We start from the raw sequence: 19,459 nt of genomic DNA, 5'->3' as shown, positions 1-19,459 counted from the left end.
CTTTACTCCAGTATAACTGGGTCCACCTTAGGAGGTGTGCTGCATTAAATATACCAGTCTAGTTAAAGAGGTCAAATTTTTGTGTCTGGACAAGTTCTTATTCATCTGCTCTCTACACTAAATGGTTCCAATATGCTCACTCTATGTTTGGATCGAATTTTTTCCAGACTTCTGATCATTTTACATCACACGTCTCTGAAATCCCAGTTTAGTTCTTCGGCTTGTTATGTCTATATCTGTGTGAAAATGTGCGAGACTGAAGGGGAAAGAAATGCTGATGTTGTTAATTTGACCTTTATGGATTGAAATTCCAGCAGCACCCCTAGGGAATCGTGTATGACTGAGAAAGCAAGTGCACCGAAAGAGATTGCCTCAAGGTAACATTCTCAGGGATCTAAGCTCAGGCTGGGCCAACATTTTTTATCAAAATGTGTGTTTTTTTTTTTTTAATGAAATGCATTTCAAATAATATCAAAGTATTTGTAAAAATATCCATCTTATCTCAACAGTGCCAATTGTTTGACAAAACACAAATTTTGTTTGGATTTAAAACCAACATTTTGTTGGTTTTTGGTTTTTTTGATGACACATTTTAAAAACAAGCTCAAAATCTAGATAAAAAAAATCACACGTTTGTTTTGATTTCTATTGGATTCAAATCAAAGCAGGCTTTTGTTTAGAAAAAATCCATTTGCTGAGTTTCTCTGAAAATCTGGCACTCCCTGGCATGAAAGTGGGGAAATCTTTGGGAAATCTAGCCCCCGTCATGGCGCTGGGCCCTTGGAAATCTCACATTGAGCAATTCTGAAAATGTGGTCCCTAGAGGCCAAGGGCCCAAAGAGCTTTAAACACTGTTTTGCTTCAATTGCTTCTCCCAGCCCCAGAGAGCAAACTACGAATGAATTGTGCATATCGCCAATCAGAAAATTAGTGGGGTTTCCACTGGAACTTTCCATGAAAATGAAAAATAACCTTTAAAATTTTGTGGATGTGTGTGGGGAAAAATACCAGAAACCACAAAATGTTCATCTGAAAACTAAAAAATTTTAGGTTGCAGAGGTTTGATTTTCTGACAAAACACCGGAAGATTTCTAGGAAAAAGGAGACAGTCTGTGAAAAGTTTTGATAGCCTTCTGTAACGAGGCTGGTTCTGGCGGGACCCAACTGAGAGTGCCAATTCAGGACAAACTGCTTCAAGCAGGGCAGTTACAGCCCAAGGCTGGGGTTTCTGTGCACACCAAGGAAACCAAACCAGCCAAACAGAGAAGACTTTGGTTTTACCGCACTGGCTAACCACAAGTCACACAAGCAATTTCCTTAGACACTCCAGTTTCCCAGTATCACCACAAGTGCCACTCGTTATGGGGACAAATGGTTATGAAAACCAATATCCCAGTGAAAGAAAAAAGGTTCTCTTGATCCCAAAGGACCAAGCCACAGACACAGGTCAATATACAAATCAGATCTTACCCACAAATCACGCTCTTGCCCATCCTTTAGAATCTAAAATCTAAAGGTTTATTCATAAAAGGAAAGAAATACAGATGAGAGTTAGAATTGGTTAAATGGAATCAATGACATACAGTGATGGCCAAGTTCTTGATTCAGGCTTGCAGCAGAGATAGAATAAACTGCAGGTTCAAATCAAGTCTCTGGAGAACATCCCCGGCTGGGATGGGTCTTTCAGTCCTTGGTTCAAAGCTTCAGCGTAGCCAAGTCCCTCCAGAGGTACGAAGCAGGACTGAAGACCAGATGGAGGAGCTGCAGCAGTTTTTTATAGTCTCTTGCCATGTGGTCTGTCTTTCTTTGTTCCAAAGACAAGCTGTCCATCACCTGGCCTGGAAAAACCTCAGAGTTCTGTCCATAGGCATGTTTCTGCATGCCTTGCTGAATCCCTAGGCCTGTCTGCCTTCTCCCAATGGGTCAGTTGTATGGCTGATGGTCCTTAATGGGCCATCAAGCAGGCTAGGCAGAGCTGACAGCAACTTGTCTGGGGAGTTACCCAGAAGCATAACATAAGTTTGAAATACAGACCGTATAGAGCCAATATTCGTAACTTCAACTATAAAAATGATACACACATACAGATAGCATAATCATAACCAGCAAACCATAACCTTGTCTTAGACACCTCATTTGACCCCCTTTATATAAGATTTGGTGCCTTAGTTGGACAACAGGACCTTGGTTGCAACAATGATCTATATGGTCCCAGTTCAAGTCAATAATGTCACAAGGTCAAAAATCCAATTTATGCAAAGTTTTTGGATCAGTCCTTGTGGTGCTGCTCCCCCAAGCTCCCACCAGTCTGCCCAATCGAGAAACTAACACAAGATGCCAAAAGGAGGCAGCTCGCTCTCAGTGCACGGTGCCGATCTCCATGAAATGATCGTCCCTCTACCTCCTTTTGTGTTTGGATCAGCAATGGAATAGCTACCAAAGTTGCTGAAATTTACATTGTAGCCATTCAGCTTCAGTGTTAACAACCTGATGATCAGGATGGTTCACACCTCTCTGACTCACTGTTTCAGGCTGTTTGCAGGCTCAGGCAGCACGTGTGTAGCTGGCCCAGCAGCAGCAGGACCAGAACAATTGAGGGTCTGATCTCCCCGAAACTTTGGCCAGCAGGACTAGCTGGGGAGGCCACTAACTGCTTATATTCCACCAACTGTTTCAGCTGGTAGAACCAGAGGAGGAATCAATTAGCAGGCAACTCCCAGATCCTCTGACAAACTCCAGTATTTGCCAGAGGACAAGGCAAACACAGCCCCTTCTCCTCCCATGACACCCACCCTAATAATGCCTGGATCACCATAATGTTAAGGTCTACTCTATTTATGTCATGGATCTGGGTAATAAGTAAGTCTGTCCGCACAGTCATCTCAACTTCTTACTCGGGCTGTGATAAATGAAGCGGGGAGGGAGTAGCTCCCTTTTATGGACACCCAGCCAGCCAGTAGCTGTTCTCTAATTGCTCTACCTGTAAAGAGTTAAAAAAGTCTCATTGCTATGCATAGGTAAAAGGAAGTGAGTGGGCACCTGGCCAAAAGACCCAATGGGAAGGTTAGAACTTTTTAAAATTGAAAAATGACTCCCCTTTTGTCTGTCTGTTGTTGTTCTCCTGGGGAGAGGTGGACAGGGCAGAGCTATGTTGTGAAAAGCTTGGGCCAGGTATGAAAAAATTATCAGTATCATACCTAGAAACTACTCATTTGAAACCCCAGATGTGTAAGTAGATTAGGAAATGTCTAGTAAGAGTTATCCCTTTTATTTCTTTATGGCTTGTGGATTCCTCTGTGCTAATCCCTGAGGCTTTTGCTTTGCTTGCAACCTTTAAGCTGGACCTCAAGAAAGCTATTCTTGGTGCTTAATCCTTGTAATTGCTCTTTTAAAATCTAGCAATAGCTGAGTTCCCGGAAGTATTTTCTTTCCTTTTTTTAAAATAAAATTTACCTTCTTTAAGAACAGAATTAGGTTTTTGTGTCTTAAGAGGTTTGTGCACATGTTGTTTAATTAGCTGGTGGCAATTCTTCATCAACCTAGCTACAGCCTCTTGGGGAGGCGGGTTACCTTTGCCGATGGGAGACCCCTACTGGCGCATTACAACACTGCAGCAGCCTACACAGGCCCTTAGGTCGGCCTAACTATGTCGCTCCAGGGTATGGAATTTTCACACCCCCAAAAAATGCAGGTGGGTCAATCTAGTTTGTCTGGGCAGAGCAGCCCTTGGTAGGAAAAGCCTTGTAAGGTCTCCATGTCCATCCCCTGACAGAAAATATTGCTGACCTGCCTTTTCAAACCCTTTCCGTTCTACAGACGTAGCACCTCAGAGCCCCAGTCACGGGCCAGGACCGTGTTGCGCTGGGTGATGTTCAAACATAGAACAAAGAGGCGGCCCCTCCCCAAAGAGCTTCCACTTTAAGGAGAGCTCAACATCATTTTGTTAGAGCGAGTCCCAAATTTTGCACTGAGAAAGTTTTCTGCCAAAAATGATATTTTCTGCAGTAAACTATACAAATGATATTTTTTGGCAAGGACACAGACACTGAAGATTGTGAGGCACTCACATACTACCATGACTGGGGCCAGGTAAGGACCATAGATATTCTCCCACCTGCCTATGTTTTGATCCTAAGCCTGGAAGTCCAGTCTCTGTTCTCCCTTGTCTCCCATTTTCGCCTTCCCACCCTCCCGTAGCATGGGTTAGTATCCTCTTTGGTGCCTTATTTGTTCTGCCAACCCTCTTTGCCCCACACCGGCCAGTTCCCGATGTGTTAAAGGTGACTCCGTGGCAGGGGCATCATTTCAGAAAAACCGGGACAGGTGCACAGTTGGATCAGCATAGAGAACAATTATGATAGGCAATTATATTATATCCTGCAAAGTCTGGTTGGGGGAACAAAGGTTTGGGGCCCGCAGTTGCACCCCTAGGCCCATAAGCAAATGACACCTGTGCTCCGTGGCTTCTCAGAGGGCAGACCTGCCTTTAGAATCTCTGCAGTGCTCAGGATCAAGGCTTAAGTGGCTTCCTGCATGCAAAGAGGGTCAATTCAAATTAACATCCTTGGTGCAATTGCCACAATAAGCCATGGAGAGCTCTACACACAATTCCACTTGAGTGGCTGCTGCTGAGCAGCTTGGAAAAGCATTGCCCCCTTAATTGGAAAGCGGCTTTTAAAACGGCAGTGATTTTTCCCTAATAAAGGGTCAGGGCTGAAGAGGTCCCACTGGCAACATTCAGATCTGTGGTTTGCACCAGGACTTAGAACGAAGGCTCTGTTTTGAGCAAAATGCCTGACCCGTCTCATTGCAAATAGCTCTCCCGTAAGAGCAACTGTAAAAAACCAGCTGCCTGGTGCTTCCCCGGGGGGAGAATAAATCCTAATAATAAGGCATAAAGCCCCACTCCCACTGTACTTTCTTTAGACCAGCATTACTCAAGCTTGCCAGGTTAGCAACCCTTCATTCTAAGTCAGACATTTTTGCAAACCTCTGACATTGTATTTGATCTTTTGTTTATGCTAACGACGCTAAGCCGGGTGTGCGGTTCAAGAGGCTGGCATAGAACAGTTAACCTTGCAGGGGAAGGGTGCATGGGCAGTGGGACAGCATGTTTTTCTTTGCTTCCGATTGTAATACAAAATCTAATGCCTGTTGTCACAACCCCCCCAGACCTCCTGGGGTTGTAACCCACGAGTGGAGAAACACTGGTTTCCACTGTAAAGCCACTGGGGGCAGAGATCATCTCTCCTCTGTGTTTGTACAGTACAGTACACAATGGGGCCCTGATCCCTGTTTGATTTCTTTTAAATTTAACCTTAACTAGCAATTTCCTAGGTTTCTAATGCTCGATATTTGGATAATTATAACATTCCAAAAGGTATTTTACCCGAAATTATTGCACTCTTTACATCAGATGCCCAGAGGCCGTGGTGATGGGCCGTGACAAAACTGCACACACTGACAATGGGACAGCTAACATTTTAAAAAATATCCTTTTGGGGTAATATTCAGCATTTAGGGTCCAATTCACCCCTGTTCAGAGCCAGCACAAGAAAAATCGCACTTAAGATCAATGAGCATAAGCTTTGTGCTGGCCCTCTGCCCAGGGGTGAAAGATGGGCATGGATAACTACTTATCTCACAACCCTCTGGACTCTGCGATTTTCCACGGGACTCAGAACATGCTACTTAAAGTGGAAACTTGGCACATGAGGTTTGAATTTTCAAATGAGCCTAGGGGAGTTAGGCACTTACTTCCCACTGACACTCAAAATTCCAGTCTGAGTGCCTGGTCTGCAGAGCTCTTTGTGGAGGATTCTTGTCTTTTCTACAGCTGGTGAGGCCAGAAAACTGGGATTATTTTATTATCATTTATTGAGCACCTACAGTGCTCCTCGTGCCTGGACTCACATAGAAGGAGATATGGACCCAGCCCTGTGGCGCTTACAATCTAAGATACACAAAGCAGTTCAGGTATGGATAACACAGAGGATCATATACACCCAATAGGGCAGATCTCACACACCATGGGGATATAAGACATGTTTAAATACAAAATAAGACATATTAGCTAGGCAGAGTCAACCTTAGGCTTCCTCCTAGACTGGCCATGATCATGTAACATGTTATTAAACGTGACTTGCCCTGCCTAGATCAGGTACAAAGTTGTCTTTAAGACCACGTTATTTAAAGCACATTCATTAATGGCTTTTCGGGCACAACTTATGTTCCCAGACTAGACAAATATCCCAGAGAGATCGTCACTGAAATGTAAGGCTGATCAAAAATTTTCCATCCAAAAATGGGGTTTTCCATGAAATGAAAATCCTAGCTACCAGAAAATGTCTGCTTTCGTTCAAGATGTTTGATTTTTCACTGGAAACTGAAATATGTTGACAAAAACTGATTTTTTTGGCCAGTTTTTGACCACAGATGTTTGATTTTTGTCAGATAACTGGTGGGTAAGGGGTGTGTTTGGGGTTGCAGGCCCATTTTTGGTTTGTTTTCAAGTTTTCTATGAAAAGTAGAAATTTTGCCTGGGGAACCCATCTTGCCCATTTTCTGAGCAGCGTTACTGAAAGGGTCTGGTTGCAGGAGTGTGATATAAAGAGGGGAATCAAATGAGGATGGTGAGGTGGCTGTCGGACCCAGAGATATGGAGCTGAGTGTGTAAGAAGCACCATGGAAGAAGGGATGAAAATCAACACCTTAGCACAGTGCCATTTTCAAAATTGTGGCAGACTCTCTCTGAATGCAGAACCAGCAACTACAGAGGTGGAAATTGGGAGACACATCATAAACCGCAACATTTTGACTTTATAATATAATATATTTAGGGCTGTCAAGTGATTACAATATTGTGATTAATCGTGCTGTTAAACAATAATAGAATACCATTGATTTAAATATTTTTGGATGCTGTCTACATTTTCAAAGATATTCATTTCAATTACAACACAGAACACAAAGTGTACAGTGCTCACTTTGTATTTATTTTTTATTACAAATATTTGCACTGTAAAAAACAAAAGAAATAATAGTATTTTTCAATTCACCTAATATAAGTACTGTAGTGGAATCTCTTTATCATGAAAGTTGCACTTACAAATGTAGAATTATGTACAAAAAATAACCGCATTCAAAAATAAAACAATGTAAAACTTTAGAGCCTACAAGTTCACTCAGTCCTACTTCTTGGTCAGCTAATCGCTCAGATAATCAAGCTTGTTTACATTTGGAGGAGATAATGCTGCTCACTTCTTGTTTCCAATGTCACCTGAAAGTGAAAACAGGCGTTCTCATGGCACTTTTGTAGCCGGTGTTGCCAGCTGCGCTAAAGATTCATATGTCCCTTCATGCTTCAGCCACCATTCCAGAGGACATGTGTCCATGTTGATGACGGGCTCTGCTCGATAACCATCCAAAGAAGTGAGGACCAACACATGTTCATTTTCATCATCTGAGTCAGATGCCACCAGCAGAAGGGTTGATTTTCATTTTTGTGGTTCGGGTTCAGTAATTTCTGTATTGGAGTGTTGCTCTTTTAAGACTTCTGAAAGCATGTTCCACACTTCATCCCTCTCAGATTTTGGAAGGCATTTCAGATTCTTAAACCTTGGGTTGAGTGCTGTCGCTATCTTTAGAAATCTCACATTGGTACCTTCTTTGCATTTTGTCAAATCTGCAATGAAAGCATTCTTAAAACAAACAACATGTGCTGGGTCTCATCCGAGACTGCTATAACATGAAATACATGGTGGAATGTGGGAAAAACACAGAGTAGGAGACACATAATTCTCCCCCAAGGAGTTGAGTCACAAATTTAATTAACAGATTATCTTTTTAAGGAGCGTCATCAGCAGGGAAGCATGTTCTCTGGAATGGTGGCCAAAGCATGAAGGGGGCACACAAATGTTTAGCATATCTGGCACATAAATATATTACAACACCGGCTACAAAAGTGCCCTGCGAACGCCTGTTCTCACTTTCAGGTGACATTGTAAATAAGAAGCGAGCAGCATTATCTCCCGTAAATGTAAACAAACTTGCTTGTCTGAGTGATTGGCTGAACAAGAAGTAGGACTGAGTGGACTTGTAGGCGCTAAAGTTTTACATTGTTTTGTTTTTGAGTGCAGTTATATAACAAAAAAAATCTACATTTGTAAATTGCACTTTCATGATAAAGAGATTGCACTATAGTGCTTGTATAGCATGAATTGAAAAATACTATTTCTTTTGTTTGTCTTTTCAGTAGTGCAAATATTTGTAATAAAAATAATAATATAAAGTGAGCACTGTACACTTTGTATTTTGGGTTGTAATTGAAATCAATATATTTGAAAATGTAGACAAACATCCAAAATATTTAATAAATTTCATTTGTTATTCGATTGTTTAACAGTGCTATTAAAACTGCTATTAATGGCGATTCATTTTTAAAATCGTGATTAATTTTTTTAGTTAATCGCATGAGTTAACTGCGATTAATCGACAGCCCTAATAATATAATATAATTATAATTAATTTATTATAATATAGATTGGCCATGCAACCTTAATTCATCCCCTTGTGTGTATGCCTTTAATTACATCATCACAATATATTTCCACATGGCATTATAAACATTAATAAGCACTCCTAATTAATTAATTAGCATTAATTACAGCACTCCTGTAGAGTAGATAATGGAACTGTAGGGTCACCGTACCCACTTCCCCTGGGTGAGAAGATCTACAGGTGTGGCTCCCACAAACTCGCTGTAGTGAAATGTGGCAGCTGTTTAACAGCACACAGCAACGCTACACAGTGAGCGAAGGGCAAATCTCATATGTAGCTGGTTTTATCCTGGTGAAACTGCACTAATGCTAATAGAGTCACTCCTGATTACTTCCGGGATAAATGAGCAAAGTGAAGAAGAACCCCAAATCTAACCAAAGCTGGCGGGGGAGTTAGGGAAGCGCAGTGGAATTGCCCCAGTTGGAATTCGGCTAGGACACCAACCTTAACCCTTATGGGATCTTTAATGGAGGTTTTAGGCCTCATCTGAAAGATGGCACCACCACAAACACGGACCCCGTTGGCCCTAACGCTAAGGGAAGTGTGCCAGTTACCACATCACCAGCAATGCTTCCTGCTTTCACCTCGTATGCTTCTCTGGAGGAAATGTACCTTCCCACCCAGCATCCTTGTAGAACAAACATTAAAATGCCCCCGAACCTCAGGACTTGCCTGAAGCTGGGGGTTGTCTGGGTGCGGGGCTCTGGTTTGGGCCCATCTCTCACGGACAGCAACAGCTGTGACACTAGATCGTTCTGTCGTTCTCTTTGAACCACTCCCAGCAAGAGTGAGACGGGGCTGCCTGATAACCCGAAGCCAAGCTGACATCTTAATGCCTGGCTTTCTTGTGCTTATCACATATACAAGACAGAACTGGAGCACCTCATGGCTTAGCTCTTGGGAATGCATCCCCCCGATAAGATGTTCCAGGGGCCTGACCTATCAGAGCCACCCAACAGGCTTAGATGACTGCAGTGCATGCTGGGAAGCACTGGGGATCAGTGAGGGCTCAGAGTTTAACTGCTCTGGAATTGGGACTCTTATCTCTGTGCTGAGCGGGATCCGGGGATAACCAGAGGCGGCTTGTTTGTGCGTTTGCCTTAAACACAATCATTTTCATCCCCTCGAAGGGAGGAGCTGGAATCACAGGGGGCCTGGCACTGCAGATGTATCTAGGGGCATTAACAACGTGTGGGGAGGAACAAATGTCCCAAACCCTTTCTTGAAGGTTTGCCACCTTTACAAAACCACCCCCAGGGACTGAACACTGATTGATCCCTCCAGATACTCAGCCTGCTTTCCTCCGCCTTTCGTGTTGCGATCTCACACTGATTTGTTGCAAATCTTGTGCTATTTGGGGTTTTACTTAAAGCCCCAGCTCCGAAAGTCATCGGATTAGGTGAAACTCTCAGCTTTCATTAACTCTAGCTATTCCTAGTGGAGGAAAAAATGAAAACATGATCCCAAAAGGCTAAAAACCCAGAAGACAAACAAAACAAACTCCACATTTATGGCTTGTAAAAATCTCATGATTTTAAGACAATCTTGGGATTTTGGAGGCCTGAGTTTTAAACACTTAGGGTTGGCAATACTATGTCTACAGAAGAAAATTCCTCATTGCTATTGCTTTGCTGAAATGTTACTTTCAGAGGTGGGATGATCCAGTGGTTATATCATGAGCGTAGGACTTGGGAACGGTGCGGGGGGGAGGGGGTTGACAAGGCCCAGCTCTGCCACAGACTTCTTCCATGACCTTGGGCAAGTCACTTAGCTTCTGTGTGTCTCACCTCTAATGATACCGCTGCACTTTGCGCTGGGGATGTAATCCCAGCTGGAGAAGACATACCCATCCTAGGTCTGGTCAATCTAATGTGCTAAAAACAGTGTAGCTAAGTAGGCAGCCCTATGAGATGTTAGTTATATACTAAATGTTCTCATTTGAAAGGCAGCCACTACCTTTAGCAGATTAGCTAAAAGACCATGGAACATCTCAAAGCTGACTATCAAGACCAAAATGCTAGTGTACCATGCCTGCATCCTCGGCACTCTCATGTATGGTGGGGAAATGTGGACAACTTATGCTCATCAGGAGAAAAGGTTGAACAGTTTCCACCTATGTTGTTTACGCCACATACTCAACACCAAATGGCAGGATAAAGTCACTAATGCAGAGGTTCTTCAAAGGGCAAGTTTACAAAGTGTGACAACCCTGCTCAAGCGAAGATGCCTGCGCTGGCTGGACCATCTGAGTAGGTTGGAAGACAGACGCATACCCAAGGACATGCTATATGGCGAGCTATCAAAGAGAACAAGAAAAACAGGACGTCCCAGGCTTCACTATAAAGACACGTGCAAGTTAGATATTAAGGAATTTGGAATTGATCCTAACCAATGGAAAGTCTTGGCAAGTGATCATAACAAGCGGAGTCATTGCCTCCATCAGGGTATCAAAGTCCAGGACAGGAACTGGCTCCTGCGGCTTGAAGAGAAAAAAGCCCTAGGAAGCAAGCAGCTCCTAACCAAGATACAGGCATTTGCAATAACTGCCAGAGATCATGCAAATCTCTGATTGGAGTATTCAATCACATGAGACATTACAAACCATCTACATCATAGGCTGTAATTCCCACTGTATCTCGCAGATGAAAGGATGCCAACACATTACTCCAGCCAACTAGGTACCCATCTGAGATATTAGTTATATACATGGTACAGCTAGCCACCCCCACTGCTGCAGGTATGTACTTAGTGCCTTGGACAGGCACATGCTTGGCTACGCTCTATTTTTAGAGTGATTGCTTGATCAGAGCTAGCATGGGTATGTCTCCTCCAGCTGGGAATCACACCCCAGCTCTAAGTGTCGACATACTCAGAAACATGGAGAATAGCCCTGCCCTGCCTCACAGTGGGGTTAGGGGAATAAAGCATTGAAGATTGGGAGGGGCTCAAATGTGCCCTTGTTGCCAAGAAGGCCAATGGCATATTGGGCTGTATTAGTAGGAGCATTGCCAGCAGATTGAGGGAAGTGATTATTCCCCTCTATTCGGCACTGGTGAGGCCACACCTGGAGTATTGCGTCCAGTTTTGGGCCCCACACTACAGAAGGTATGTGGACAAATTGGAGAGAGTCCAGTGGAGGGCAACGAAAATTATTAGGGGCCTGGGGCACATGACTTACGAGGAGCAGCTGAGGGAACTGGAGTTATTTAGTCCACAGAAGAGAAGAGAGAGGGGGGATTTGATAGCAGCCTTCAACTACCTAAAGGGGGGCTCCAAAGAGGATGGAGCTTGGCTGTTCTCAGTGGTGGCAGATGACAGAACAAGGAGTAATGGTCTCCAGTTGCAGTGGGGGCAGTCTAGGTTGGATATTAGGAAACACTATTTCACTAGGAGGGTGGTGAAGCACTGGAATGGGTTACCTAGGGAGGTGGTGGAATCTCCATTCTTAGAGGTTTTTAAGGCCCGGCTTGACAAAGCCCTGGCTGGGATGCTTTAGTTGGTGTTGGTCCTGCTTTGAATCATAGAATCATAGAAGCGTAGAATATCAGAGTTGGAAGGGACCTCAGGAGGTCATCTAGTCCAACCCCCTGCTCAAAGCAGGACTGATTCCCAATTAAATCATCCCAGCCAGGGCTTTGTCAAGCCTGACCTTAAAAACTTCTAAGGAAGGAGATTCCACCACCTCCCTAGGTAACGCATTCCAGTGTTTCACCACCCTCCTAGTGAAAAAGTTTTTCCTAATATTCAACCTAAATCTCCCCCACTGACACTTGAGACCATTACTCCTTGTTCTGTCGTCTATTACCACTGAGAACAGTCTAGAGCCATCCTCTTTGGAACCCCCTTTCAGGTAGTTGAAAGCAGCTATCAAATCCCCCCTCATTCTTCTCTTCCATAGACTAAACATCCCCAGTTCCCTCAGCCTCTCCTCATAAGTCATGTGTTCCAGTCCCCTAATCATTTTTGTTGCCCTCCGCTGGACTCTTTCCAATTTTTCCGCATCCTTCTTGTAGTGTAGTGTGGGGCCCAAAACTGGACACAGTACTTCAGATGAGGTCTCACGAATGTTGAATAGAGGGGAACGACCACGTCCCTTGATCTGCTGGCAATGCCCCTACCTATACATCCCAAAATGCCATTGGCCTTCTTGGCTACAAGGGCACACTGTTGACTCATATCCAGTTTCTCGTCCTCTGTAACCCCTAGGTCCTTTTCTGCAGAACTGCTGCCGAGCCATTCAGTCCCTAGTCTGTAGCGATGCATTGGATTCTTCTGTCCTAAGTGCAGGACTTTGCACTTGTCCTTGTTGAACCTCATCAGATTTCTTTTGGCCCACTCCTCTAATTTATCTAGGGCCCTCTGTATCCTATCCCTACCCTCCAATGTATCTACCTCTCCTCCCAGTTTAGTGCCATCTGCAAACTTGCTGAGGGTGCAATCTCCTCCAGATCATTTATGAAGATAATGAACAAAACCGGCCCAAGGACCGACCTTGGGGCACTCCGCTTGATACCGGCTGCCAACTAGACATGGAGCCATTGATCACTATCCGTTGAGCCCGACAATCTAGCCAGCTTTCTATCCACCTTATAGTCCATTCATCCAGCCCATACTTCTTTAACTTGCCGGCAAGAATACTGTGGGAGACCGTGTCAAAAGCTGTGCTAAAGTCAAGGAACAACATGTCCACTGCTTTCCCCTCATCCACAGAGCCAGTTATCTCGTCATAGAAGGCAATTAGATTAGTCAGTCATGACTTGCCCTTGGTGACTCCATGCCTACTGTTCCTGATCACTTTCCTCTCCTCTAAGTGCTTCAGAATTGATTCCTTGAGGACCTGCTTCACGATTTTTCCAGGGACTGAGGTGAGGCTGACTGGCCTGTAGTTCCCAGGATCCCCCTTCTTCCCTTTTTTAAAGATGGGCACTACATTAGCCTTTTTCCAGTAGTCCGGGACTTCCCCCGATCGCCATGAGTTTTCAAAGATAATGGCCAATGGCTCTGCAATCACAGCCGCCAACTCCTTTAGCACTCTCGGATGCAACGCATCCGGCCCCATGGACTTGTGCATGTCCAGCTTTTCTAAATAGTCCCGAACCACTTCTTTCTCCACAGAGGGCTGGTCACCTCCTCCCCATGCTGTGCTGCCCAGTGCAGTAGTCTGGGGGCTGACCTTGTTCGTGAAGGCAGAGGCAAAAAAAGCATTGAGTACATTGGCTTTTTCCACATCCTCTGTCACTAGGTTGCCTCCCTCATTCAGGAAGGGGCCCACACTATTCTTGACTTTCTTCTTGTTGCTAACATACCTGAAGAAACCTTTCTTCTTACTCTTAACATCTCTTGCTAGCTGCAACTCCAGGTGTGATTTGGCCTTCCAGATTTCACTCCTGCATGCCCAAGCAATATTTTTATACTCATCCCTGGTCATTTGTCCAATCTTCCACTTCTTGTAAGCTTCTTTTTTGTATTTAAGGTCAGCAAGGATTTCACTGTTAAGCCAAGCTGGTCGCCTGCCATATTTACTATTCTTTCTACACATTGGGATGGTTTGTCCCTGTCATAAATATAAAGGGAAGGGTAAACCCCTTTGAAATCCCTCCTGGCCGGGGGAAAGCTTCTCTCACCTGTAAAGGGTTAAGAAGCTAAAGGTAACCTCGCTGGCACCTGACCAAAATGACCAATGAGGAGACAAGATACTTTCAAAAGCTGGGAGGAGGGAGAGAAACAAAGGGTCTGTGTGTCTGTCTATATGCTGGTCTTTACTAGGGATAGACCAGGAATGGAGTCTTAGAACTTTTAGTAAGTAATCTAGCTAGGTATGTGTTAGATTATGATTTCTTTAAATGGCTGAGAAAAGAATTGTGCTGAATAGAATAACTATTTCTGTCTGTGTATCTTTTTTGTAACTTAAGGTTTTGCCTAGAGGGGTTCTCTATGTTTTTGAAGCTAATTACCCTGTAAGATATCTACCATCCTGATTTTACAGGGGGGATTTCTTCATTTCTATTTACTTCTATTTTATTAAAAGTCTTCTTGTAAAAAACTGAATGCTTTTTCATTGTTCTTAGATCCAAGGGTTTGGGTCTGTGGTCACCTATGCAAATTTGTGAGGCTTTTTATCCAACATTTCCCAGGAAAGGGGGGGGTGCAAGTGTTGGGAGGATTGTTCATTGTTCTTAAGATCCAAGGGTCTGGGTCTGTAGTCACCTAGGCAAATTGGTGAGGCTTTTTACCAAACCTTGTCCAGGAAGTGGAGTGCAAGGTTTTGGGAAGTATTTTGGGGGGAAAGACGTGTCCAAACAGCTCTTCCCCAGTAACCAGTATTAGTTTGGTGGTGGTAGCGGCCAGTCCAAGGAAAATGGGTGGAATATTTTGTACCTTGGGGAAGTTTTGACCTAAGCTGGTAAAGATAAGCTTAGGAGGTTTTTCATGCAGGTCCCCACATCTGTACCCTAGAGTTCAGAGTGGGGGAGGAACCTTGACAGTCCCTGTAACCTCAATAAGGATTCTTTAAAATACAACCAGCTCTCCTGGACTCCTTTCCCCATCATGTTATTCTCCCAGGAGATCTTGCCCATCAGTTCCCTGAGGGAGTCAAAGTCTGCTTTTCTGAAGTCCAGGGTCCGTATTCTGCTGCTTTTCTTTCTTCATTGTGTCAGGATCCTGAACTTGACCATCTCATGGTCACTGCCTCCCAGTTTCCCATCCACTTTTGCTTTCCCTACTAATTCTTCCTGGTTTGTGAGCAGCAGGTCAAGAAGAGCTCTGCCCCTAGTTGGTTCCTTCAGCACTTGCACCAGGAAATTGTCCCCTACATTTTCCAAAAACTTCCTGGATTGTCTATGCACCGCTGTATTGCTCTCCCAGCAGATATCAGGGTGATTGAAGTCTCCCATGAGAACCAGGGCCTGCGATCTAGTAACTTCTGCTAGTTGCCGGAAGAAAGCCTCGTCCACCTCATCCCCCTGGTCCGGTGGTCTATAGTAGACTCCCACCACGACATCACCCTTATTGCTCACACTTCTAAACTTAATCCAGAGAGTCTCAGGTTTTTCTGCAGTTTCATACTTGAGCTCTGAGCAGTCAGACTGCTCCCTTACATACAGTGCAACTCCCCCACCTTTTGCCCTGCCTGTCCTTCCTGAACAGCCTATATCCATCCATGACAGTACTCCAGTCATGTGAGTTATCCCACCAAGTCTCTGTTATTCCAATCACATCATAATTCCTTGACTTTGCCAGGACTTCCAGTTCTCCCTGCTTGTTTCCCAGGCTTCGTGCATTTGTGTATAGGCACTTGAGATAACCTGCTGATCGCCCCTCTTTCTCAGTAAGGGGGTTGGACTAGATGAGCAGGGGGTTGGACTAGATGACCTCCTGAGGTCTCTTCTAACCCTAATCTTCTACGATTCTATTATTCTACTATCAGAAAGGGGGCCAGATAAGAACCTAAGAGAAATAAATTCCATCTCCAAAATATTTTTTGATGAGAAAAGTGATTTCGCTGCAAAATGCCAGGAAGCCCTTCCTCTGTATTCAGCAGACACTGTGCTCAGCAGCATGTGGCTCTAGATGCTAATCATTCTCATGTTATTAGCACATGCCAGTTCCCAAGTGTTGCACAGACATTAGCTAATTACATTTCACGGCCCTACTGGGGCTCTCGTTAGCTTCATTATAAAACTTCTAATTTAAAATTACCCCGAACAAAGGTTTCATAAATTCCCCTGCACGCTGAGAAAAAGAGCTGCAGCTGAAATCTACTTATCTAGTTAGAGGTGAGAGTGGATTAATCCAGTTATCCTGATCTAATCTACCCAGAGGCTGGATTCTGCTCCTGGTTCTAGCAGTAGAAATCCTGAAATCAAGGGAGTTGGGAATGGCACTACAGCGGAGGTGATTCTGCTGTGTTTTAGGGCTTGTCCACACAGAGTGGCCTATAGGGGGTGTGAACTGTGGAGCGCTCTACCGTGTTATGCTCTGACTGTCCTGTGTAGGCCCCGCTGGCGTGAACTAAAAGGTATTGAGTTCATGCTGATGTTGTCCCATTTAAACAGGGCTCTGTTAATGCACACATTAGCTCATTCCCACAGGGTCTAGATGGGGCAGTTAGGGTGCAACATGTTGGAGTGCTCTGCCGTTCACACCCCTGTAGTCCGAACTGCAGCGTCATGTAGACAAGCTCTCAGACAAGTGTTGACCCCAGCAGGAATTGCATCCGTGGAACTGAGGCCAGAAGAGAGCCCCCGCTGTTTATAATGCACACATCACAACTGCCGCCCATCGAGGGACCGGGGCTTAAAAAGCCTTGGATGAAAAAGACAATAGATTGTTCTTATTACTCTGTAACACATCGTGGACTTTGCTGTCACTACGCTGCCCCCACAGCCACTCAGGGCTTCAGTTAGGCAACAGAGAGAGAACTCAAATCCTCCTGCTCCACAAGCCCAGGCCCCTGCCACTAGAGCTAAAGGAGAATCTCCGTTAGCTGTTAGCAGTATGAGGCCCATGACACACAGTTGAACAGTCCCACTTTCACTCAGCGGAGGGCATTGACTTTCATACGTCCCAGCCAGTTCGTTCCAGTATTTGTTTTCCCAAACTCTCAGCTCCTCATCAGCCAAAGGATTTGGGGGGCACATTGTCAGAGGAAAGCAACACAAGTAGAACAACTTGGGACACACCCCCACACAGCAGGCATTAGAGAGGAACACGGCATTTGCAGTCTTTCCTGGTGCAGCTGAGTGGAGAAATTCCCACTGCCCTGGGAAGGCAGAAGGGGAAATTTGTTGTTTGTGGAAAAGTATCAAACAATTCCTATTCTAAGCTTACACCTTTCCCTATGAAGCGGTGGTTTATGCTGACATCAAACTGTAATTCCACTATAACACCCCTCCCTGCTCTCATTGGAGCATAGGAATTGCTGGACTGGATTAGACCAGGATTGTGTCTCTGATGATAGAAGCCAGAACCAGATGCTTCCAAAAATGGTGCAGAAAGCCTGGTGGTGAGCAATAATGGATTAACTTGAGACAATATCAGAACAAATCAAAGAGATGGAGTGCATCTGGCTCTCTGTGTGCTCCGATTAATGATTAACAACAAAAGCAACAATGTAACTCTCCCCTAGCATTTCTCATCCTCCAAGGATTAGGAAGCACAGTAAGGATGGATCCTTCCTCCCACCCCCCTTTAAAGGGGTAGATAAGTATCAACTCCAGCTTGTACACGGGCTGCAAAGCAGGGAGGTCACACAGCTAGCTGGAGGAACAGGCAAGTCTAGAATTCAGGAGCTCCCATCTCCCAGACCTCTGCTCAGATGGGCTGTCTTCCTCCAGATGAAATGGGCACTTTTCCAGGATCAGGGCTTTACTAAGGACACTCCCAGTAAAACTCTACATGACCAAAATCCAAACCCTGGAGGAGGAGTGTCCACTTCTTCATGGTGGCAACATTTCCTGGTAGCCCCCACGCTCCTGGATGTTAGAGTCACACTTTTCTCAACAACTGTGTTCCCCCCCACCAGCCCCATCTTCAATTCTGACCTGATTTTAGCAGCAGCTCTCTGGTGAGATGACAGAGTAAGTGAATGAGGCTTCCTGCTGCCTGAAAGAGTCTGCTTTTAGAGAGCAAAAGGAATTGGTTTCTCGCTCCACCTTTGATAGCCTGGCTGCTCAGATGGGAAAGGGAAGCAAGAGCATGTCCAGTGTTCCAGATACAGCCGAGCAGAATGCCCCTACTGTGCTGCTGAACATACCAGGCAGGCCATAGTGCTGAATGCAGCAGGTATATTAAGGTAGAGTAATGTACTGGCTGGCTTGCTGAATTGGTCAGGGATGCCCGCACATTCCATTTCACTGGGTGGTGCACAGCGCTGAAAGGGTTACTGTTTTCCCCTCTCCCTGTGACAGCCAGCCAGCCCTCTGTCCCAGCCTCTATCCATCAGTCTGTCTTTGCGTGTGTCTATCAATCTAGGCAGCTATGCAGCAGAAGGCAGACAAATAGCCCCTTATCAGTAGACTATCGGGAATGAAATAGATCAAGAACCCACAAAGCCAGGCACACTGCGGATCAGGGAAGATGAATAAGAGAAAAACAAATGCTATTTATCACCGCCTAACACTCCCAAGGACAAATGACACCTGCACTAGCAAGGTAATGAAACCCTTCAGGGAGGAAAACAAATGAATTATGACCCTGACTCCTGCTTGCCCTGCGTCCCAGCCAAGGCTGGGCTGGCATTTCCATTACACACCTTGTTTTCACCCTGGGCTTCATAACTTCACATCACTTTGCTGGAGCGTGAGTGTGAGGGGGAACCTGGTTCACAAGGAATCTCCATCCCAAAGGCCTAGGCCAGGTCCACACTACAGAATTACTTTGATATAAGTACGTGGCTCAGGGGTGTGAAAACATAGTTCTACCGACCAAAGAGCTGGTGTAGACGGATGTGGATTAACTCTGGCGGAGGTGGATTAACTACACCGACAGGAGAGCTCTTCACTAACACGCTACAGCACCACCGATGCAGCATTTTAAGTGTAGACGTGCCCTTAGAATGGAAGCTTTCTGGGGAAGAGACAGTCTTTTGTTCTGAGTTTGTACAATGCCGAGCATCACAGGGTCCTGGTCTGTGACTGGGGCTGCTAGACCCTCTCACAATACAAATAACGTAACAATAATGATGGAGAACTTCCGATGGTGATGCTAACAATGGACTACCCTCTGCTTTCAGCCAGGCTGGCGACCCCTACAACTGGAGCTGGGCGAAAAACAGCTTTTTGGGGTTCATGGGCCATTTTAAAAAGTCGGGGAAAAATTCAGTTTGGGTTAGACTGCGAAAACTTTTCAGCGAATTGAAAATTTATTTGAAAAAAAAAAAAAGGTTTCAGGTCAAACA

The 19,459-nt window shown here is 44.8% G+C and overlaps 1 long non-coding RNA gene across 2 annotated transcripts in view; it reads right to left on the bottom strand.

Moving 5' to 3' along the window:
• Positions 1 to 1,552: 1,552 nt before the first annotated feature.
• Positions 1,553 to 19,459, bottom strand: part of LOC311513589 — a 51,580-nt gene continuing 33,673 nt past the window's right edge. Inside the window, exon 3 of one of the 2 annotated variants that reach the window (XR_014709751.1) lies at positions 1,553 to 1,990. This is a non-coding gene — a long non-coding RNA (uncharacterized lncRNA). Of the gene's footprint in view, positions 1,991 to 7,184; positions 7,685 to 19,459 lie in introns of those variants that run through there. The other variant, XR_014709752.1, reaches the window with a different exon arrangement.

This window comes from Lepidochelys olivacea (genome assembly GCF_965140295.1).
Source record: "Lepidochelys olivacea isolate rLepOli2 genome assembly, chromosome: 27".
Taxonomy (NCBI): Eukaryota; Metazoa; Chordata; order Testudines; family Cheloniidae; genus Lepidochelys; species Lepidochelys olivacea.
The sequence above is the reverse complement of the archived record's forward strand: the minus strand, read 5'-3'. Positions and strand labels throughout refer to the sequence as shown.